This window comes from Onychostruthus taczanowskii, unplaced genomic scaffold (genome assembly GCF_017590055.1).
Source record: "Onychostruthus taczanowskii isolate IOZ18803 unplaced genomic scaffold, ASM1759005v1 scaffold38, whole genome shotgun sequence".
Taxonomy (NCBI): Eukaryota; Metazoa; Chordata; class Aves; order Passeriformes; family Passeridae; genus Onychostruthus; species Onychostruthus taczanowskii.
In genome coordinates this window covers 9,061,268-9,086,666 of record NW_024501237.1, presented here as the reverse complement: position 1 = coordinate 9,086,666, position 25,399 = coordinate 9,061,268, and positions in this window count along the sequence as shown.

The following is a 25,399-nucleotide window of genomic DNA, read 5'->3' as shown; positions in this document are numbered from 1 at the left end:
GAAGAGATACAAAGAAATAATTTTAGAAATAATAAAAACAAGGTAACATAAATTTAGGATCCTACAAAGCACCAATATTGACAGTACTTGCAAGGCTGCAAACCAGGGATTTCATGAGTATCTGAAGCTAGCGACAGAACAGCAAATTAATGTTCTTTTTAGAAACTGCATTATGTTTTGGTGTTACATTATTATTTTTATAAGCAAGGGAAGTAACCTGTACTAGAGAATACTGTGAGAAGCATTACTGAAAGGCCAGCAGTGAAGAATTCAAACCATTGTAAACCACCTGTAAACCCAGAATGTGAAGTCATACCAGGAGATGCATCCATTATGTATACACAGTACATATAGGGCAAAGCCATTTTTTCCTGGTCTCTAGCTTTTCTGTTAAAGCACCTTAAGTGCTTTTATTTCAGATTTGAGTCTACCAAAAAGAAAATCAATATTTTTCATGCTTCATTTGAGATCAATGGAAACTTGCCACTATTTTGAATGGCATGCATGTTTTTTGTCAATTGTTAGTTGAATATCACTGCAGACACTGCAAGAACTTAGGCTGTTACACACGGATACACAATATAAATTGAGGTGTTTCTACTGAGAATTGAATCTAACCTATGTTTTAAATTTTGGATTTTTCAAATATTTAACTTCATTTAAAAGCCTAATTCTGAATAGACTGAAGTAAAAAGCAAAACTTGAGCTATTGTTTGGGATTTTCTTTTTTTTTAAAAAGGCCACAAAACAGAACAAACTTTAGTTTTTTGAAGTCACTGGGTAAGTTAAATTCTATAATTTGCCCAGTGAAATATTGATAGCCACATCTAATAAAACTGATGGTAGCTCAGAAACTATTTCCCTAAATCTTGTGCAGCAGAATTTTTTTCTTACTTTGTCATTAAATTTACCTTTGACTTTTCACAAATGGAATATTAGGCTTTCTGAAAGATGTTTTTTTTTTGCTTTTGACAGAAAAAGCATCTCCTACTAAGAACTTATTAATTATTACTTTGAATTACTAAATCCCACAAAAATTCCTTATATTAGGAAAGAAAGAATTCAGTTTTTAATCTGTCATTACTTTTGATAATTTTATGTGATATATACATATGTGTGCATCTTCATTCAATCCATAACTTTAAAAATAAACATTAACTGCCCTCCATTGAAAATTTTCTTAATTATAAATATTTTGCAATTATGGGTAATAATTACAAATTGTTGCAAGTCTTTAAAATTCAGATAACTTTCTTTTCCAATAACATCCTTGTAGCCTAATTTGAATTCTTCCCAAGGAATTGCCATGGTAGTATTGAATTATAGCAATAACAACAGAATTTAACCTGCTTATCTGGGTAATCATGGTTAGATATTCTTGTGTTGATGTCTGGATGATATGCTGTTTCATAATTTTTATCTTACAGTCAGGTCTATTTAATATGAATTTAAGCAAGAGCTAGTAAAACTGAAAGAGGGCACTGTATTTAAGACAATTTTATGTTTATGCTAAAGACACAAGAAAAATGTTTTTGCAACTTAGTCAAATAAAAATGTAGAGAATCTGAACATATTTTGGATCACACTGTGGTCAGTAAACCCTGCTTTGAAGTCAGTGACAAGTGGCCTAAATATCATTGAGTAAAAACTAACTTTTCCACCATAATAAATTCCACATGTTCAGAATAATTTTTGTCCCGTTCTAAAAGAAAACAATGGGACCATGTGTTTGCCTTGGAAAAAAAAACCCAAAAAAACCAAAATCTTGTTCCTAAACAAATGCTCCTTAGCATGTAGCTCTAACTCATTATTTTAATTTCTCTAGAAATATTTCTGTTATGTGACACTTCCATGTGAGGTTTTCTTTTATCCCAAAAGGAATATAGGGCCTCACCAATAGAATTCTTTAGACTGCACTTTATGTCTTGTTCCTAAGGCCAGTTAGTCTGAAATTATATCATTTTACCACCTTTTTATAAGTCTTGAATTTCTTTCAATGTTTACACAGGAATAGAGGGTCAATAGAGCAACAGTTCCAATAATAGTTTCAGAGCTCTGATAAATCTTATTTATATGGGATAGAAGTCAGATATTTTTTATATCTGATATATATATCAGATATAAAATCTTTCTGATAACATTATTATGGTGGAAAGGAGAGAATTTTCATTCTTATCCAAAGAGGTGAACCAAGAAAGATATCTGAAAAACAGACTTTGTGAGCTTCGTGTGCCAATGAGCAGCAGATCTCTCAGTCTGTGGTGTGTGGATGTGTTACACGCTCTTGACAGACATTGCTTTCGCACAATAATTGCTGCAGTCTCTGTGGGCAGCACTCAGGAATCATTTCCCTCCAGGAGTGAATTAACTCAGGTTAAAGAGAAGCCCACTGCTAGCTCTGAGCAGTTGCATGCTGTGTGAGGTTATTTCTGCAGCTCAGCAGACTGCATAGCAGCTCATATTTCCTTCTTAACCCTGCTGTGCTCCTGCTGCCATGGAAACTCCAGGTGTCTCTTGTAGTGTGTTTTTATACTTTATAATACTGTGTAATGGTTTTGGTTTTGTATCCCCTTATTTTCCCAAATGACATACCCCTTTTTGTACCCCCTTCCTCTACCTGTGTAACCATTCTCCTGTGTTGAGATCATCACCAAATCCCCGCCCTGGCTCTCTGTCAGTCACTCAGCATCCCATCCCCTCTATCTAGAACTTTCGGTCAAAGCCGTCAAGTGATTAGTCCGAGGTCAGGGGACAGCCCCCAAAGTATTATTTTATACGCTATCCCAAATGTCCATCCCTAAGGTTGCATCCCTGGAGGGCCTTTCTTGGTCAGCAAATGTATCTACCCTCGGTTTCCTCCCCCCCTTTAAATGTAACCTGGAGATTCCTTTGTTTCACTCTGAGCACGGTGCCCACTGAGGTGTGGGGCTCCCTGGGGAGCTCCGAATAAACCTTGGACTGGCCCCCTGTTCAGAGTCGGCCTTTTACCCTCCACCGATGTCTCCTTTGTCTCTTCTGATGCAAAGGTGACTAGCCCAGCTGCCCTCAGTACCCTCGGGGCACCAGAGAGTGTCCCCCCGCTGTCAGTCACTTCGGGGCTGCCCCCCCGCTGTTTGCCGCCCCGGGGCTGGCCAGGGTTCACTGGGAGGCACCCAGAGAGAGACAGAGACAGTCTCTGACAAAAAAGAGCGGAAGTTTTCACTTAGCATTTTCTGCTGTTTCTTTTAACAAGCCTTGCCTACTGCCAAGCTTGCTGCAAGGACTCTCAAATCACTTAAAATATAGGTTTATATAACTGAAAAACTTCATGTAAAGCATGAGTTAGGACTCATAACCAACACAACTCATGAATTAATAATAGAATATTTTAGGTCAGAAGGACTTTAAAGATCATCTGGTTCCAACCCCCTGCCATGGGCAGGTGTTACAGTCCAGTTTGTAAAATTATTAGAAATGCCTCTGCCTCAATTAAGATGCAAATGAGACCATATGCCAAAGGCAATACTATGGGGTTTATCTGATAGTAAATATGAGAGGGAGAGAGAGAAAAAAAAAGAGAGAAAGAGGAAGAAAAAGAAACAGCAAAGAGATGGGGAGGGCAGATAGTGACAGAGACGTATTGAAGAAAACATCACCATCCATGGATCCCAGTGATGTTCTGTTGATCCTTTCCACCTGGTCTTCTTGGTGAGAGTCCCCCCAAAACACATAGAATCATAAGGATCAATATCTTTGTACAGTTTTTGTGATAATGAGTAAAACTCCTTCATAACAATGTTAATGGCATGAAATATTTCAGTCCCTGACAGCAGGGACACCTTCCACTACACCACTTTACTCATAGCCCGAATCCAGCCTGGCCTTGAATACCTCCATAATCTATAGTTAATTTGAGGTAAGTGGTCAATATTTGTTTTCCACTGAGGACTAGAGAAAGTTGAAATTATATGCATCTGTTTTCGGAAGATTGGAAATAAATAAAAAAATTTGTCCCAATTCTATTATGGGAGTAAGTGCTCATTTTTACTGCCAGGTAAGTGTTTGTTATTATTATTAGTAGTAGTAGTAGTAGAAGCAGTAGTAGTATTGTGGCATATTTACAGAGACTGTACTTATATATTTTCTTTAGAGAAAAAAATTGTTGCTGATGAAATAATTTTCTTCCTTGTTACAACCTGTTCTCAGTTTGTTTTGGATAGTGATGTGATCTATTATTCAGTTTGCCATTGACTTTTCTGGGCTTCCAGATCATAGCTTACACCAAATCTGTTTTTCACACTGCACAACATCTTTCCTATTATCTCTAAAATGAAGAGACACTAAATTCAAGCTTCATCATTCAAATGACATTTTTTTGAACTTGAACACAATAACTACATGTCATGAAGCCATGATATAATTTAATCCACCTATTTCAATCTTTTATCTGCAAATCCCTAATGTTCAAGTGAATTTTGATAATCTTACAGGCTAAGTCCAGTATCAGTAAGTGGTGTCAAACCAGCTTAGTCCAGTAAAAGTCTTGTTCAGCCACCTCATGACTCCCACCTTCCCTGCTCTGTTTTTCTCAGTTTATGGTACTGGGGGAACACGAACCAACCCAGAGTCCCAGGCTGCAGAAGACACTGAGTAAGTACAGATAAACACCCCTCCCCACCCCACTTTCAATTCCCTCAAGGCTTTTTGTAGTCAGAGAATCACTGGGGCCTTCCTGAATGAGTATGTTTTCATTGCAATACAATGCAAAAGGAATGTGAATTGGCTGCTTCCTTTGATACCACTGTGACATGTAAAAAAATTCTCATTTCAAAACAGTTTTTCTCCCTCTCTTTCCCCAAGCTGAATCTTTCAGTTCCTGCTCCTCCTTACCAATCAGCAAGAATTCATAATCTTGCACGATGGATTAGCAGTTTTTGATTGTTTGCTAAATATAATCTCCTGGTGATTTATTATAAGCAAAGTGCCGAGAGAAAATAGGTGAATATTCTAATTTTCAATATACTTGGGACCATTTCTTTGCAGGTTTATGTTGTGTGCTCATAGCATGTGCACCTTTTCTCATTTGTGCAGACACTGATACTTCCCAATGCCACTGTGGGAGCTGTGCATCATTCTACACCACTTGCATGAGTAAGCTCCTATCTGTGCTCACACAGGCACATTTTTCTGCAGCTCTCTAGAAGCCTCTGAAAATACATCCCATGAAAGTAGATGACTGTGTAAGGGGAAGTAGAATGTGTGTATTTCAAATGCTAATTTTTTATTTAAAATTTCTAACACAAGAAAAAGATGGCCAAAATTCTATATCCCTACCTGTATTAACTCTTGTTAGTAAAAAACTTATCAAATAATAGATTTTCAGCTTGTAGGCCTTTTGAGGCAAAATAACAACAAGTGTATGCCATGTGTTGCCAATGTATTTTGCTCTCTCATCTACATAACTTACAATAGCAACCAGTGATTGCAGCAGGACTGTATGAACACAGCTACGATGAGGAGATTAAACAGAAGCAAGCAGCTAAACACAACACTAGGATTCCTGTCAAATTATTAAATAACTAATTCATTAAACCAGAGAGCCAAATTAGAAAACTGGCCATTTGTGCCTGTAGACACACTGTAGTTAGAGTAATTGGGACCAGCTGTTGTACTGTTTTGCTCCTGGAAGTGATCCAACATTATTTGAAAGCGACGTCAAAACATGGAGGCAGGCTGCAGAGTGAAGATCGTGCTTCTGCTTCCACACTTCAGGCCCTTTATTCCTCAAGCAGTTTATCTGACAGCCATGAGGGATCAAGCTCCGTCCAGCTCATCTAGCAACCATAACCTAGCTGCCTAGCTGGAATGATTGCACCCAGAATTAGTTGGTGAAAACTAATAACTGAAATTACTCTCAGTAATTTGTTACGGAGAGAGCTTTACCATCCCAAAACATACACACACTTGTATATGTTATTGCATCAGGATTAAGAAAAAACTTTACCTAGATTATAAAGGAAAAAATAAAAAGTATGGGTTTTAATTACATTTTGTCCAAATTTCTTGTCCCACTTTTTTTTTTTTTTTCCCAGAGGAAAGAACAAACTATTGCAAAATCTCATTTTCAAACTTGGAAATTCCAATGTTATTACACAGCACAGTATAAGTGCAAGCTATAAAGGTTACTGCAACATGTCTGAAAAAGACTACACATTAAGAAATCTTTTATTCCATGAAACATATCTGGGTCAAAACAAAAGAAGGATTTAAGAAAAATATTTCAAATCCAGTATTATGTATACATTTGTGAATTAAATTGCCAAACAAGCAAATCTAATTAGTAATGGTGAAAGTGTTATGTTGTTTACATGCTCCATATAAATTAATAATTTTCTATCCTTTATAAAAATATTCTTATTTGAGATTTAAAAAATCCAATTTGGTAGAATTAGAGATCTGTGTGATTTTAACCCAGATATGTGTAAGGATCTTCAAGTATCTTTATGATACAATTTTTTGTTAATATGTTGCAGAGAGTGGATGGTAAGCCCCTGGCTCTACATTTTCATCTGCATTGAACAACAAGTTATGATATTTAAATTGTTGACATTTTTCTACTTTTTAGAGGACTGGAATGGAATGGAAGCTTCCAGAAGAGAGGCATATCTTGGAAAGAATGGGGGAGTAAATAAATACAAATACACTGAACCCTAAAAAACCCCCCAAACTTATATTATTCTAATAATTGAATATTATTATAATATTAAAATAAAATAAATACTAAATATTATTATAATATTTTTTTTAAAACCCAAAAAAGGTATTTGTGCATTTAAATTATTTCCCTTCCCTTGATGGAAAAGAATTTTTTTTTTTTCAACTTAATGTGAAACTTTTTAAGTTGCATTCCTGTCTGTTCTGTTGACTACTTTTCATCTCTGGGATTAGTTTGCAGCAGATAATCAGAGGAGATGGACAAACCACCTCTAGGCCATTACACATGACGTTATGTTCTAAAAAGATTGATGTTCTATCCCTCAAACTAGAATCTGGGCATACTGACACTGAGCTGTACAACACCCAAGCTGTTTATTGCTATTTAAAATCTGTAATTGCCACTTCAGGCTTTACACAGCTTTGAAAAATCAGGCTCATATCTTCTTGGCATAGCACTGTATCCCTTGGATGTGGCAGCTCAGGTTAGTCCTAGAGTGGGGATCACTACTGACAAGGTGGTATTCAACTGTACACATTCATATATTTATGGAAAACTTCTTGCCACAGAAAAAAGAAATCTGCTGTATAAATATTTTACAGCTTATCTAAGGAGGTATAAAATAATCTTGACTACAAATTAAGACATTGTTACTCCTTTTGTCTTCTAAAGTAAATTTCTGAGGACAGCTAAAACAGATTTTTCCTTCATTAGGGATTCCAAATCCTTCATAACTTAAGGCACTCTCCTTTGAATAGATCAAAACTTAGACAACAAAAAAAAAAAAGAGGCAGCATTCTTACCTCTCTAGCTTTTGGCCACAGTCTGTTGCCAGTGTTGTGCTCAGTCACATGTGAGAGTAACTTGAATGAAAAGCCTTAGGAATAAACACACTTTAAAAAAATTAATGTAAATAATTAAAATTATATTTTCAACCTCATAACTAAACTCCCAGTCACTGCCCAATCTGTTTTTCCTCACCAAAAATAATCTCAGGATTACAATCTGAAATACATACCAAGGATCAACACTAAATACTTACCACAACTGTGTAACTCGCTGATTCAGAGCAAACATCTCACTGACATTACAATCAAACTTCCAACTTCCTTAGTTCTTTCATCTTAGAATATAAGCAGGAATATAACACAACTGAATATGTAACACTCAAACACTTTGTTGTAAATATAAATAAAACCCAAGAGCAATCAAACTTTAAAAGGCAACATGAAAGTGTTTTGGGCCATATAAATCACTAGACAATATAAGTAGATATATTTATCCCTTCATAACAAACTCAGTTACACGTGACAAGTCGTAGAACTGTTATAACAATATCACCTGCCCAATTTTAAAGAGAAGTATCACAATGCTCCAAAGGCAAGTCAAGAAAAAATTTCAAGTCAGTGATCACCAAAGAAACCTTGACACCAAAAAAACCCTGACACAAAGTAACTTTCTCTCCAGAAAGAATAAAATTACCAATGCTTTATTAAGCTCCACTGTTTTCTGGAATGACTTGGCCACAACATACTTTTCCAAAAACCAGCTCTGCGCTCCTCACCCTCTCTTGACCATCTTTCAGAGAAGAATCATCCTTCTCTTGCAGCCTGTTGTGAAATACCTCCCATCTGAGGGACATGAAAGAGTCTCGTAGAAACTCTTAGAAACTTGAGCAATAACAAAAAAGTGTTTAAACACTTTTATGTAGTAATGTACCACAGTAATTTTATGACAAATTTCCAGTTGTTTTCAAATCATTAGAGAATGTTTTAGTGAGTTCTTTTTCATGTGGGGAAAAACACTTTTGAGGAACTTTTGAGGAACCTGCAGCCCTGGCCCTGATGGCTGAGCCTTGCTTAGTGCTGTTAAGGCAAAATTACCTCTGCAGCAGTAACTGCAATCTGGTTCTTGAGACTCCTCAATGTGCTGCATTTTCAAAAGATGGCTTTTAAAAATAAAACTATAAATGCTTTTGGAGGAGGGTTTTGGTGGGTTTTTTTTTTCAGTTTCAGTAAACACTATACCATTACTACAGAATTTAGATCAATTATGGACAGATGAACTATGTACATTAAGCATCAAGATGGCTTTGTCCTGCTGGATTCATGTCTTCTGGAAAGCAGTAGAATATAAGGAGGTCATGTATTCATTTCTTCTGTACATTGACAGTGGAAGGCAGGGGAATCTTGAAAAAGCTCAAACACACATACCTGGGTCACAGAACAGGAGGATCTCTTACATCTAAACTAATATCCTGATCTCTCAAGTGAGAGCATCTGCTTCAAATATTTATCTACTCTTTAAAGTAAAGAAAATCCTGACAGAGTGTCTATCTTTACATCCAGATTTTGATTAATAAGGATCTTAAACTGATATTGATTTTAGACCTAAACACTAGCTATTTTTTAGAAACTGAAGACAGCCAATTCTGATAAACAGAAGACATTTGTTTCACTCTGAAAATGAGACGACCAATTTGGAAATACATTGCAGAATAGGGAAGCCAGTGGTACTTTCCTACCTCAGTCAGAAAAAAAATAGCAGAGTCAAAACAACTATTTTGCCTGTTTCTGGAAGAAAATTTCTGAAATATGTCTCTTTACAAGAATCTCTGTGTGTTTTTCAAGATTTAGAAGTCGCCAATTCAGAAAGATTACCATATTCAAACCTTAAAATACTGTATAAGTTTGTAATTCCCTCCATTCTCCCCCCACACTTTTTAAAAAATAAATTAATGAGTCAATTCTCTTACCTGGGTCCATGTTTATTAGCCTAATGTCTATTCAAATATATGGTGAGATGTCCAGCAAAGCAACCAGCTATTTTCCTTGGGTTTGTGAAGGATTTTTCTTTCCACAAGGATAGATTGGAGGTCCTGTAAGTTCAGGAATCACATTGGCATGCAGCCCCTCAGCTGCTCTAGGTGCTGGCTCCAGACACCTGTGCCTCATGATCTCTCCCTGATGTTTTCCCTTCCATCCCATTCACTACCTTTTAAGGCAGCATCAAAAAGTGGTCTGGAGAAGCCTTTCCTTTGAACCATGGGGGTGGGCCTTGTCCCCAGACTGTGGGGCCAAACACCCTCCTGGCACAGTCTCAGGAAGAGGCAGATCAAGGTGCTCATCCATCTGCCAAGAATGGGGGAGCTCCCCCCAGACACCTTTGCTCCTCTGTTCTTTGCCTGTATGGATGAGAATCTTTTGTCACATAACTTAATTTTTGTGAAGAAGGGAAGAGTTTGTGAGAGAAATCCAATTACCAGGATATGATTAGGTTTTTCAGACAGATTCATTAGTGGACTGAACAACCATAAAGTTATTCCACATGAAAGTCAAATAATGTATCAGAACAGATTCTACTCGAGCTGAATCTAAACATAGAAAAATAATGTGAATTTCTATGATACTGCATACCCTCTGAGCCGTGAAAGTAATCTCATTGCAAAGTATTTGTAATCATTTCTGGACACTGTTAAATTTTGTAGAAAGCAAATCAGTTACAGTTGTAGAAAAAAATTTGAAATGTCAACAATGGAATCTTTTTGTTGATTGCAAAAGACATTTTCCATCTGGTCCGAAGCATGAAAATATCCTGAAGTGACCTGCATATGCCAGAGCTCAGCTGAACAAAATGGTAATGTAATCCTGCAAAAGCTTCCAAACAGGGGAAAGCCTTTTCATTTAGGACTAGTTCCTTCTTCCATTGAAGACAAAGCACAACTTTGATTGACTCAGCAGGACAGGTCTTAAAAACGTCCAGTAAAATTGCTTATGGTATGCAGCCAGACACACAGAGAAACTCTAGGGAGAAATTATACTTGGGCAAACATTTGGCAGAGATAAAGGAATCTGGCATTCCATCCCATTGATATCTGGAGCTTACAGTCAGAATTCAGCCCAGATTATATAACACACTGAAACTCTATGAGCTACAGTTAATAAAAAGAATTATTTCCCATTTGCAGGGACAAGAAGTAAGAGTTACAAAGTGGTTGCAATCTTAATGATACACATTTTTCCCCTCTTTATAACTTATGTGAAATCACAATATATTGCCTCCTACAACATGCAACAGTAAAACCCACTTACAGTAAGTCTTACAAAAATGGTCATAAGCACACCTATGGGTGTGCAAATGGATCTTGCAATGGACACCAAAAATGGATATAAAAATCTTCCTGTCAGCTGCTGCACAAGTGGACTGAGACAGGGGTTAAATTAGCCTTAATGATATAACAGATAACATTTTTATATGTTAAAATGAGAAATTAACTATCATAAATAGTAAGGCCATAAATCTCTCTGTAATAGAGATTTAGTGAGCTACAGTAATTTCTTTTTTTCTTTCATTTTAGGTCATATTTTGAACAAGATTTTACATTTTTCGGCTCTAGCTTAAAATCTTACTGATTTCTCTGTCCATGTCAAATTTTTCCAATTTTTTTCTTTTTCCAAGTGTTTAGTAGATCTGCATAGAGGACACAGCAGATGGTTTAGGACACAGTGCTATTAAACAGGAAGAGACAGTAAATTTCTTCCCATCATCAGCAATGAATGATTATTTTCAAAGTATAATAAAACACAGATGTGCTTTTGATATACATTTGAACGAGGTATTTTCTTTAGACCAATTTTCTGCTGAATTTGAAGTACTAGAAATACTTCCATATTTCTAAATTTAGTTATTTTCCAAAGTTGTATTAGAAACTGTGTGTTCAGAAGCTGCAGCACTTGTAGTTTCATAGACTAACTCCACAATGCTGTAACACACCAAAATGACATTAATTGTTTACATATCCTAAACTAAAGAAACAAGAGCCAATCAAAATTTCTGATCACTCAGATAAGAAATGAAGATGAAAAATGTAAAATGAAGTGACTATCAAAATATTTATCTCAGCTATTATGATATTACTTTAATGGATTGCTAATTGCAGGGTAATAAACCATCCCTCCAGGCATAGCCTTTGGAAGAACGTGGGATATGTGCACAGTGTCCTGGGGGAAAAAGAGACACAGCAGTCACCAGCTTAATCAACCAGGCATATACCCCTGAGACTCCCATCATGTTTAGGAAGGACCAGCAGGAGAAAATCAGAAGCGTTTTTTGGGGTACTGCTCTTTGGAATCCATCATATTTCCATGTACATGGGCTGACACATGGAAAGGCGGAACAAACTCCACCTCTCCCGCATTTTGTTTTGAGAACAATCCAAGTATTTGACATTGCCAACACTCATGTCAAGTTCCAGTGCTAAAGGTCCTGGTAATTCTTCCAGAGCTGTGTGAAGTGAGAGTTTTTCCTCCCTTTAGAGTCAGTCACAGTTAAATTCTAAATTCATAACTGGAACATAATTCACACAGCAATTTACATGCACCAAGAGATTATGTGGCCTCACTCTGGAATGCTGCACCACAAAGGAAGTTTCTATAGTTATTTAAAGCAAGCAAGCCTTTCCCCAGCTATTAAAGAAATTTAATCTTCTTATCCTTATATGGAAGAAGTCTTTGTTTATATATATTAAAAAATCCCCTTGCAATGTCCTATCCCTTCACTATTAAGTTTTCTGCTCTTTTCTGCTTTGCCAAAGAAATGGTGAAAGAATGTGAAAAACTTTTATTAGGTGTTTATTATCAATTACCAGATAATGAAAACCAGCAAAGTTAATGGAAAAAAGTTATCCATGGATTTCAGGCCAGATTTTCCTTTTCCCATGGGAAACCCTTTAAGAGAAGGACAAAGGGGAAGCAATCTGTGAGATTTCTTAGATGGTTCCAGTGAGGCTGACAGCTGGACAGAGTTATTTTCTACTCGCCTCCCTCACTGAACAACTGGGGAATCTGACCCCTGTATCTTGTAAGCTGTCAGAGAGAATCAGGTGTACTCCTCAGCAAAATTAGCCCAAGCTTCCAGGGCTTCCTCCACTGGCTGCTCAGAAGACCAAAGCACAAGGCAAGGCCACAGGCAGCAAACAGAAGAGCCTGCTGGTTGCTGTTAAATTCCCTCTCTGGCAAGTGGGCAAGAAGAGTATTAACACAGAAAAAGATGTGCATAAATTAATAACTCTGTCCCAAAAAATGCTTCCTTGTAATACTTTTTATCTTGATTTCTCAGTGAGTTTGAAAAATAGATTGCAAGCTATGAAATCTGAATATCTCTTGGATGTTTTGTTAGGAGTTGTCCCAAATGCTGTGTTTGTGCACAGACAGTGTCCTAAACTAGTGTTCCCATTACTACAAAGACAGACACAGCAAAAAAGAATTTGTCATCTCTTCCACAAGAACTAATCATACTCTTCAAATATTTCTCTATTTTCATGTAGCTCATCTTGGAGATTCCTGTGACACTCCAGCACAATTCCAAGGAGAAATACACCTTCTGTGCGGAAGAAAAGATATCCTCTTTACAATAAAATTTCCACATAATAAAATATCAAAAAAAAAGGTGCCACAATAATTATAATCCAAAGTGCTTGGGAATGGCCATATGGCTACAGGTGCATAATCAAGATATGTACAATACTAAAGCTGATACAAAAAAATTACCTCTTCTATCAGAAAGATTCATCTTCAGTCCTTTGGGTTTTTAATACAAAATATTTACAATTCAGGGATCCTGCTTAAGAGATGAATGTGTTTTGGAGTTTTATGTAGAGTGGAACAAGAAGCAGAGAAACCAGTACCTGAAAAAGATCAAGCTCAGTTGACATCAACACCTTTATAGATACAAAATGCTAAATCATACACTAATAGTTAGGCATGCCAAGGGGGGAATAGCAATGTGGAATTATTATTATATTGTGTAGATATTTTATTTCACATATCAAGAATTAAGTAGAGCTGAGATCCTTGATGGGACAGTATCTAGAAGGCATGTTTTACTTCCCGAATTCTTTTCATGCAGGCAATAAAAATTTCATCTTGATATGCAAACGGTATTTTATTATTATAAAGGGCAAGAGGTCCATATGCCTTTCTTATCATATCCATATCCAGCATTATTTCCCTAGGGATGAAGGGTCACAAGCCATCACCAAAAATAAAATGTCATCCCAAACATCTAGGATCCACAAGTCATTCAGAAGTGATCATCATGGGTTTCCCCAGCTGTAATTATGTAAGCTATGTTGATGGGGTCTTTACCCTTTCCAGTCTCTGCAGATCAGAAAATGTAGTTCCCTGCTTTGCTTCACGGCCTGATCAACTATTTATCAACATCAGCAGAAACAAACTATTTCTAGGCTTTTTTCAAACTGACATGATGTCTGTTTGATAGAGAAGACTGTTCTCATTAATCCAAGATTTTCTTCAGCCACCCCAGTTAGGAAGGATATTCCTTTGCCAGTTTCTGTCAGCTGTGGCTGGCTACTGTTTCATTGGACATTTGGATTGCAAGAAAGATTATTTAATTATCATCTAATAAGAGCTGAATGATAATAAGAAAAAAACAGAAAACAGGTAAAGTAATTCTGTGATTGTAGGTGGATACTGCAAAACCATGAAGGGCTTAAAGTATTAGGCTTGTGAGGAAGTGGGAGGAATCCCAGACCTGGTGGGTGGTGTAGGAAAGGAGGGAATACAGAGAACCGGAGCTGTGGTGGGAGGCCAGCACATGAGTTAGTGGGATCAAAGGCATTTGATTCCCACTGCAAGCATCCAACAGGAAGCAGCTGGGGCTGGGAACGTCACTGGAGGAAGGCTGCTCACAGTAACAAGGAACAAAGGATTTGTTCCATGGTTCTCATGAGGCTGTGGTTCTTGTCTAGGAAAGGAAGTGTAGCAGTTACTCTCCACCAGCCTCTGTTGTTCATTACCCCCACCAATTTGACTTCTACAAGTATGGTTCTCTCCAAGATACACATCCTTCGTTTTCAAATTAATAAGGCTACTAATTTTAGCATACCTTAGAGAACTTTCTTCAGGAAAGAAAATGGTTTCTTACCAAAAAATATGTCTGTTAAGGTTTAGAGCTGTAATTACAAACTCAATCTATAATTAAATAAAAACTGTGCGTCCCATAGCCCAATCTTATTGATGGATGTTGCTTAGGTATGACTAACACTTCATCTCAGATATACCTGGGAGACAAAATCCTTAATAGAAGTAATCCAGACTATTTCTAACCCAGGAAATCTTTCCAGAGAAAAAGAGTCCCTCCCAAAATTGCAATCTCCCTGGGGTAATGTGGCTGTTGCTACAGGCAAGCCACAGGCCTGTTTCTGGTGTTAGCCCACTAGATGTATTCAAAAATCTAAGCCACAGTCACTATTTAAAACACTTGGGAAATCTAACAGTAGGGTGATATCAGAGCAGTTGCAGCAATCCCATATCTGGGAAATAAAATTATCACACTCTCTGTTATAAATATAATGGATCAAATGCACAATGCATAGAAATACATTGCAATACATTTAATGAGGATGTTTCCCAGTGTTGTAGTGCCACATGTGTTTATGTTTTCTGGATGTCAGTCCACTTTTATGCCTTACATTATTTATTCTCTCCATTCCTTTTATTTCCCCCAGTTAGAAACAAAAGCAAGTAATGTCATGCAATCAATTAGCTCCTTGAGGATCATGAGGGGATGCTCCACAGATGGTGTGCAGACCAGTCACTGTAGGTTATGCTCCCTCCCCTCTGCAGCTCAGAGTTGCAGCATTCTTTGGCACACACAAAGTTCTCAGGGATGTTGATTCAATGTGGCATGTTCACTGTGCCACAAACACAAAAACAAATACAACATGTTTGCTCTGGCACTTGCTGCTTCTTCCCCTCTTGGAATACAAAAGATGGAAAATGCAATGGATGCAGGGAGAGAACCACCCCACAACCAGAGCATAAACAGATATAAACCTCCTGTGAGCCCCCTGTACTTGCTCCCTACACCCTTGTCACGTGCTTCCTTTTTATTTCTCTTATGGGGGCATCGACTGGCACAGAAGCTGACTTGACATATTTCCTGTGAGGATGCACTGCCAAAAGTACCATGTCACATTTTTCATCTCCCAGCTAGCTTGTGCCCTTACACCACCAGCTACGTGAAAGAATACAGGGAGATGTTAGTGATGCCTTGTGAAGGCTGAACTAGAACAGAGACTAGATGGAGTTAAAGAATAAAATTGGTATTTATTAGGAGGCCCTTGGTATTTATTAGGACCCACCTTGGGCAGCACAAGAGCCCAGCCAGGGCTACACCCAAGATGAACCCACAATGGTCACAAAATGGATGACTGGTCACGAGATTTCTCACTTTTATAAGTTCTGGTCCATTAGCATATTGGAGATAATTGTTCAATTATAGCTTTAACCTATGAAGTCACATCCTTCTCGTTTTTCTCTTCAGTTCACGTTGTTTATGCTCTTGGGCCTGAAATTTGGATCAGCTGTTCCTGGTTACCAGCTAGAGAACGAATTGTTATGTCTACCTACTCTGTGAAGAGAGCTTACTGTCCCCTAATATGAAGCTCAGAAGTACACTCTAAAGCAGCACAGAATCTGAAAAATATAAAAGCTAAAACCTGAGGCATCATTAGTGCTTGCCTCTGTTTCAACTCAGTGTGACTTTGCAGGTTGTTTGTAGTGGGAGAAAGGTATCTGTAACAAATCAAACATAAATGTATGAAAAGTGAGAAAAATCTTGTGGCATCAAGTCAGCTTACAGAGCTGGAGTGAGATAAAGCAGTTTCTGGCCATTTTGGAAGACAAGAAGACTTCAAGTTTGAGGGTAGAGTACCTTGCACATTGCTCTTCAAAAGAAGATGGCTGAACAGGATCAAATATTTGCTCAGTTGTTACTCAGCAGTGCCAGGGGAGGACTGTCCTCTCTCTCTGTAGGTTCCACTGTACCCAGAGAGCAAACCAGTGTTTCAAAAGCATCACGTTTTCTCATTTATTGAATTCATACAGGTCAGAATTTGTCTTTATAAAATCAAAATTGCTGTTTGTTTCTATACCTGATTTAGTTGTTTGTTTTCTTGGGTTTTTATTTAATAGCATTATCCCATCCATCCCTCTCACAAGTAAAAATAACCTGAAAAATATTTGCAGCCCCACTGCTTTTGTTTTAACTCTCAGATGCCTCATCAGTATTCCTAAAAGTGCAGAGACATAGTGAAGAAATGTATTATAAAATGAATCAACCTTTTGAGGGAAAGATGTCAGGATCTGGCATGTACAAACATGGGAACTTTCAAAGTTGTGTTTTGGGGTTTTATGATTTTTCTTTAAGCCGGCTTCTGTCACCAATTCATCCCACATACGGTTCTTGGGTAAGCCACCTTTTTGTTGTTCTTTATTGTTCCTCAAAAAGAAAATCTGTACCCATCAATCTATGCACAGTATCTATTTAATCTATGGCAAGGATCCAACTTTTTTGTACACAGTTTTCAGTTATTCACAGCTTGCTGTCAAAGACTAATGCATGCCTATCAGTTTCTATCAATGCACAGTGGATGAATATGACATTGCATTTTTCCCAAATGCCACCAGGTTCAGCATGTAAAAAAAGCTCAGAATTTAATCTAAGTTATAGAACCCTGGGCTCAGATTTGCATAAAGTTGCTTGGAGGGAGGATGTGGGAGCTCTTTGACAGCACTGCCATAGCACTCTGCTTGTGCTTCCTTGGACAAAAATGAAAGTTTTGGTGTGTTGATTTGGGGCAGAGAGAACCCAGGTAAAGTGCCTTGGTGAAAAGGTGACAGTTCTGCTTTCTCTCTCTCTACACTGTCAAGGACAGAGGGGCAAGTGCCACATGCTGGAGATGCTTTGTTCTTGTTGTGTCACAGGAATTTGCTTAAACCTAATGCCTTATTCTTCATCTAGATTACTGATATTTCCTATAGGTTAGTTCACATTTTACATATCTCCTGTACTCAATCTGTTGACATGCAGTAAGTGATGACTTCCTGGTCAGTTCCAGAGATCCTAGTTAAAATAAAATTACATTCCTTTTTTAGGGAATTCCTTCAGTTTAGTCTTATTATATTGGGTCAGGATAGCTTGAGGATATTCACAGAGATGCAACTTCAAATGACACCCTATGACTACATCAACTTCCCTTCATTTCTTATTTGTTGCAATATTTCTACATTCAGTAGAACAACATGGAGTCCAGAGATTATTGCTGGTGACTACACTACTACAAATTTTTTTCACTAAAATAACGAAAATTTAATAATTTTTAATAATTTTAATTAATTTAAAATTTAAAAAATAATTTAAATTATTCCTATTTTTGATATGCATCAAGAAAATGTTATATCTCAGATTATCCTTATTTATTTATTTGCTTTTTTGCTTAGGTTCTTTATTTTTTCATTTTGCTCTCCAGAAAGCCGGTAACGTCATTACACTAAGTAGGGAGAATAATTTGAAGAAATACTCTTGGGAATTCTGATTGAATATTTAATTGCACATAATTAAAATAAAGATAGTAAAACTCATTTGGTTGTAGCCCATGTAGTATTTAAGATGTGGGAAGCATAAACCATAAAGAGTAACCCTTCCTTTTAGTGTATTACTCAACAAAGTCCTTGGGACTCACTGCTCAGCAACTGATGCAAATTAGATAAGAAACAAGAAGGTAAAGCACTAAGGTCTATGTCTACCTTCAATTTGGAAAGAGGACGCATGTACCACCACTTGATGCAATACAGAAAGGCTGAATTTCAGCTGGATATTAAAAAATTCAGGCTGCTTTGGCTCTAATTATGGAAGATGGGGGATGCCATTTAAAATAGCTTAAAGGATAATATGTAGGGAAAAGCTGATGGCAGATTTTCCTGTTTCCTGACATTCTTGTTTAGTCTGTAGTAAGCCTTGTGACTTGCTTGCATTGGCAGATGTATGTGAAGATGTTCATAGCCAAGGCAGCTAAGGAGCATAAAATTCCTGAACAGTTACATCAAGGGACTATTCAGTACAACAGAAAAATTAAACAATCAGAAATTTATCCATTGCCAAGAATGCTGAGCTTCAATATCATTCTTATTGTGTTCATCATTCTCTTGTAATATTGTGCTTATCATTCTTTTGTGCTCAGCACCATGGAGGAGCAGGTGGGGAACATGGTGCTCCAAGACAGTCTTGGGTGCAGTGACCATAGAATGGTTGGGTTGGAGATCCCCAAGGCACTGAGGAATGCACACAGCAAGCTCACTGCCCTGACTTCAGGAGATCAGACTTTTGCCTCTTCGAGGACCTCCTCAGTAGAGTGGAAAATAATGGGTACAAAAGGAAAGGGGAAATTTAGGCTGGGTATTAGGAAGAAATTTTTCATTGTGAAGATGGCTAGATGCTGGAACAGGTTGCCCAGAAAGACTGTGGTTGTCCTACCCCTGGAAGTGTTCGAGGCCAGACTGGATTGGGCTTTGAGCAATCTGGTCGATTGGGAATTGTATTTAAGGCTCATTCTAATTTTTAACATTCTATGATTCTGTGATTCCTGTAGCCCATGATGTAAGTAAAAATACTTCTTAAATGTATCATGATGTGGCATGGTTTCATTCAAGATTTGAAATAGTGCCCTCAAAACTTAGTCTTCATGAATATGGCCACTGTGAATACACTGTGCCTTATAACAGTGGGGCATAAATGTATGGCATAAATTGGAAAGCTTATTTTGAACTTGAGTTTTCATAGTCTGAGTCAAGTTATTACAAAAGCTGTGATGAGAACATGAGAAAAAAGGGGGAAAAGAAGGTTTCAACATACTTTGCCTTCTCAGTCTATGATTTCTCAAGATTCTGTTTTTAAAATGAACCTTTGTTAATTTGGATTCTTGAGGTTTGTTTTTTTTAATTGTACTTCTCTTACATAGAGAATTTCTTCCTTTGCATTTCCAGTTTGTTTTTCAATGCAGATATCTTCACAATATGAACTTCCCCACTCAAAGATCCATTTCTGACTCATTTCTGTAACTATACCTGTTTTGCACTCAACCCATAAAGGAGCTGTTCCCAAGGTACTTAAACTAGCTACAATATTCAAAACTTCCCTTGGGCTAGATCTGTTCTAACAAAAATTTCATGGAAAAACTACTAACATTTGCCAGAGGCTATGAAACTATCGTGACTATTACAGTTTCAAAATCAGAATAACGAACAAGCAGAAATTCTAATTTCCTCATCTCCAGACCAAAAAAAAAAAAAAAAGAAGAAATCTAACAAAAAAACACCAAAGCACCAAATCAACTCCAAAAAAAGGAAAATCATGGGTAATTAATTATGTTTCTAGCTTTGAAAATTTAAACTTAAAAAGATGGAAGATAAACCATTTCATAATACGTTTCATAACAAAATTTTCCTTTAGATAAGCAAACTAATTTTTTTGTTTGTTGATGTGATCCACCCTTGGGAAAAAGGAAAACAAAAGGTTTTAACTAACAGGGTATCCAGATTTAGGGCAAATTTGGGAAGAAACCTCCAAATGACGGCCCTCTAGAAAGCAAATTCAAGTGGTCCCTCCCCACTATTGGTTTGGAAAAGATTTCCTTGGAGAAAAATGGAAAAAACCTGTTTATTTAGCAAACAAAGTACTCACAAGCATGAAAAAATGAATAATATTGAACAATGGAACCTCTCATTGTTTTGAAGAGATGGCAAATTCAGCAAGTCTTTCTGTAGATCAGAGAAAGTCCTTTTCACGGGTGTGGCCTCAGGTTTCTCTCAGTCTCTCTGGGGCTAGGGTCTGATGTCCCAGCTGCAGTGCAGCTTAGAAAGCCCCTGGACAATCATCCAGGTGTTCCCAAAACATACAATAGCTGAACAGTTAAAAAAAAGACTTTTGCCCTCAGCTAACTACAAACAACTAACTAAACGCAAAGGAGAGCTCTCTCCTGCTGTCCATGACGCAGACAGCACAGACTGTGAGAAGGAATGTGGAGGAGTGAGTGAAGTTTCTGCAAACAAACTGTGAGCTTCTTCTCCCCACCTTCACTCTCAAAACCAGTCTTAATATCCATCATAAACAGAACAGACAATTGGAGATACAAGCATCATAAAGTCACCCTAGAACACAGGGACATCGGCCCAGTCAATGTTTATAATATTGGTTTTACAAATGAAAATGAGTGTGAATTGTGAAACTGTGATTTTTTTTTTTACGTGCTCTGTACAACAATTACAATTTTGACACAATCAAGTATCAAATGAAAATGCTGCTATATGTATTAGCAGCTGGGCAAATGTTCACATGTGTTTTAAATGCTAAAAGTTAGAACACTGTTGATCCTCTCGTTTAATTCAAAGCCAAAATATTTTAATGAAATTCTGTACTATTTTTCAGTAACAGTCTTAATACAGTATCTTTTTTTAACATGAAAGCACAGTTATTGTAATTAATTTTTCACTATATAATTATGATTTCCATGAAACTGTCTGTAAAATTAGTAGGCATAGAATGCTTTCTCCAGTGCCTGAGTGTCTTGGAAGAATATGTTTAATTTTCAGAAGAGACAGAAGAGGTCAAATCATACTGACTTTCTGGAGGACAGTGACTTTTAAGTCACCCAGGAATTGCTGTCAACAGAAGCTGATTCAGCATCATGAAATGTCAAAATCTGACTGTAGTGCAGCCTTGTTTCTGTTTCTGAAGAAGCTACTCTATGCCATTGAGGTTTAGATTAGGCTCATCCACGTGTTAAAGCAACACATTTATTTATACGTGGTCTGACCATTCTTGTTGACACTTAATGCTAATAAATAGCATATATTACTGTTAAAAAAATTACATTACAGGATATCTAAATGTTTGCATACACATAAAAAGCTCAAGAGAATATCTGAGGTCAAACTGAATACAGACATATGTAAGCAGTACCATGAGGTAAGGCAGGAGGAGTTCCAGCAACGCAATTGAGACCACTCAAAGGACAAAGAGGTTGAGTCTATTCAGAGAAATACTGCCACAATTGCTTATTTCAGCCACTTCTGAGCTAATCATGACCCAAAATGATTTGGCTGTTAGCATTCTGACATAGTTACTTTAGCAATCATTTTATCCTTGTATCCTAGCAAGACAGAAAAAAATAAGAAACTCAGTGCCTCAGATCTTGAGGCAATATGGTTCTTACCTTCTTTGCCTGAAGTGATTTAAATTGGTTTAAACCTACTTCTCTTCAGAAAGTCAGATCAGACAGATCTCAGTCCTGTTTTAAGTTTTCATGTCCCAGTTTTGTGTACTGGTGATTCTCTCTTGCTATTGGCCCAATAAGCTCAGGCTGATAGAAAAAGTAGAGACTTGGAATAGCTGTAAAAATGAGAAAGAAAACCCCAAAAAACAAAACAAACAAAAACCAGGACTGTTTGAAAGGTTAAAAGATTTGTTAGCAAATCATTTCTGAATTGGTAATATCACTGCAGATGGACAACATCTTTGTATGCAGCAAAGTTACTCATTTTGAGATGAAGGCTGAGTTATTTATTACAGGGGGGATTGTGATAATCTTGACATGACTTTAGGACTGTTTTTAAAGTTTAGATAGCAAGTAAATCAAATACGACTTTAATTTTCCCTCTTTCTGGCATGTTGACATAGTTACATTTGAAATGACTGATACCGAGTTTATAACCCATGATAATACACTTTTTATATTATACTTTCATAAAATGGCTATTTATTTTGTGAAACAATTATTACTACATAATAATACAAATTATGGATTTATAACTGAGTTATACCTGTTCATTCTAACCTAGACCATGCAAAGATATCTGATTTCATGTAGCTCTGTGTGGAAACAGAGTGAGTTCAGATGCTGACCCCAAAACTCTGAAAGGTTTACAGTTTCATGGATTAGTTATAAATCTAATAGTTTAATCTTTATCGTGAGATATTTTGTCATTTCTTTACCATTACAATTTTTTTAAAAAAAAATATTTTGCACAGAAACTGCTTGCTTTCCTTAGAAACTTAGAATTTGCATTGAAAAATCTGATAGGTGTGCACACACACACCCCCCCACAAGAGTATTTTTCTCACCACAAAGGATGTCCTGGCACCATTACTCTTTTATATGCTTGACTCGAAGTATAGACAGTGTATCAATCAAATTTAATTTTCATGGTGGATGCAACCACATAGAATCAATGTAACTTTGATACAACCTTCCCTGTAGAAATGAATTATTGGTGAAAATGCTGGCACATCATTAATGATAATATTGCCTCTCGTCCCATTCCCAAGATCACAAAAATGTGCATCTCTCTTACTCCCATGTGGGCAACTCATCAAGCCTCAAGAGACCCAGCTTGGAGAAAAAATTCACTAAACAGATTCCAGGCTTGTTTTCTTCAAGCCCCGTATCAGGGTTCCTGAATAGTTTGACTATGGTCTTGAATAATTCATACCCAAACCTTTGTTGTTTCATCAGATAGGTTTCCAAAGAAGTCTGTCTCTGTTCCTCAGCTGGCTAAAATTATCTCTTGTGCATTCCCATCCCAGAAATTTGTTTCTGATTAAGCCACATAATAAGAGTTTCCTGTGCAGGGGAAGACATGGGGAAAACAAATAGTTTTTGAAAGCTGAAGTTTTATTCTATTTAGGCCTGTTAAAATCAAGCCTCATTCTGTTGAAAATAATGAATACACAGAGAGAAAAAAAACCCCAAAAAACAACTGAACATATATTTGTTGCTCAAGATGATCTGTAGACTTATCTGTGCCAAGGAACAAAATTCCCTTTCCTGAAAAAAAACCAGAAAGGCTTCCACCAGTGAAATTTGTTTTCCATCACTAGTGAACAGAAAAAAAGACCAGAAACATCACTCAAAGTGGGCATATGAAACTCACCTGCTGGCTACGAAAGCTTATATTAGAGGATTTAGTTTGTTATTCCATAGTTAGAGCAGCACTTAAGAGTGGAAACAGAGAGAGTCTGAGGAGTATGAATGCCTATCCTTGGGACTCTAAGTCAGCTTTCTAGTATCCTCTGGTTTTGCTACCTTCTGTCACCTAATAACCATTCCCAAGCTTTTACTTTCCTCACCCTTTGAAATGCATTTCTTAAGTAATTCAGCAAATGTCAGTCCTACTAAATAGTAAAGGGAAAAAAGAAATGACGTGGTCCTGATGCCTCAGGATTTTCTTGCAAAACATGCAGCAGGAGCTCTCTTATTTTTGTTCATTTCTACAGTGTTTGCTCAAAAAACATGTTTAAGTCATGTCAGATTTGGTTAAGGATTTACCACAGACAAAAAGTTCATTCTGGTTAGTCTAACAATGTTTGGAATACAAAGTTAAAGGAGAATGTAAGTTGCTGAAGTTGTTTTCTCAATCAAACAGGAAGATAATGAAACCTGTTCATCTGCTCATAAATGACTTACACAGAACACTGTGTTACTAGAAAAATATTGCCTGGGCTGGCACATATCCACATGTCATTGTACAGGCAGAGGTTGACAATGTCAAATATAAACTGTGTTACTAGAAAAATATTGCCTGGGCTGGCACATATCCACATGTCATTGTAATACTGTATTTTCATAAGTATGTTATGATTGTAATAACACCAGCAACAAAAAAACACACAGAAAGTGATTATTTTATTTTATATCTCTGTTCCTTGAATCAAGTGCTACTATTTTTTTTCCAGGAAAACAATATATTAAATACATTTTTCATAGTGTCACAAAAGGATTCAAGAAATTTGTGCAGGACAGCACAGGCCATGCCAAATTAATGTCACCTATCTCATATTCATGGTAAGGTCTAGATGTCTCTTAGGAGCATCTTATCAAAGTGTTCTGACATCCAAGAACTTGTGCCATTGAACTCTGTGCCTTGACACTCAATAATTTTGTTGTGTAACACTGATTATATTAACTGTATGCAAGACACAGCCAAGTGCAAAAATAGAAATTTAATGTTAGGCCTTAAAAATTTGGACAGAAGTTGCAATAAAGGTTGCCATGAGAAATTCTTACAATGGGGAAAGTGTATTTCTTGTTGGTAAGTGCAACTTTAGTATTATGGAGTAGATACCTATTTTTTTGCCAACTAAGAAACTTAGAACAAAAGACACACTCTCAAACACACCATATTTTTCTCACATGAGAAGCAGGAGTAGTTGTTATTCAAAGCTAAGTACAACTGCTGCAAAATTGCTTGATTTTGACTTGATAATATTAAAGAGAGTGTCACAGAAAAGCATTCATCTCTCCAGAGAGTCTTAGATTTCTAAGTAAATGTTTGTTATAAGGAATGTTTTCTTTTGTAGCTTTTTTTTTTTTTTTATAAATCTAATTATCTTTAAGGAATAGGGCAAAGTATCTCAAACATTTTTATCCTCTATTACATGGCCAGAATAAACATTCTTAAACAAGTTCTACCTTATAAAAGTAACCCCCCAGGATACGCTACAGTTTTCCATTGCCTTCAAAGGTCCTGTTTTAAATTTAAGATACAGAAATTCTTGTTGGGTTAGGGTATAATTGGCAAAATAACATTTGGTCGTGTGCAAATAAGTTAATTGGTATTTCAATCTTTTGCTATGTGATGCCAAAGCTGCTATTCTGACACTGTAGTATTATAATTTTTCTATGGTATCTGATCAGTATCTTACTTAAACATCTACCTCTAATGTTACCCCAAACCAAATGGGTACAGAAAAACATCAAACTAAGCAGTGATTCTTCCAGGAAGCTGTACTCCTAGGTGTTTTCAATGACACTTTTCCTTCCTTAATAGTAGAGTGCTATCAGGTTAA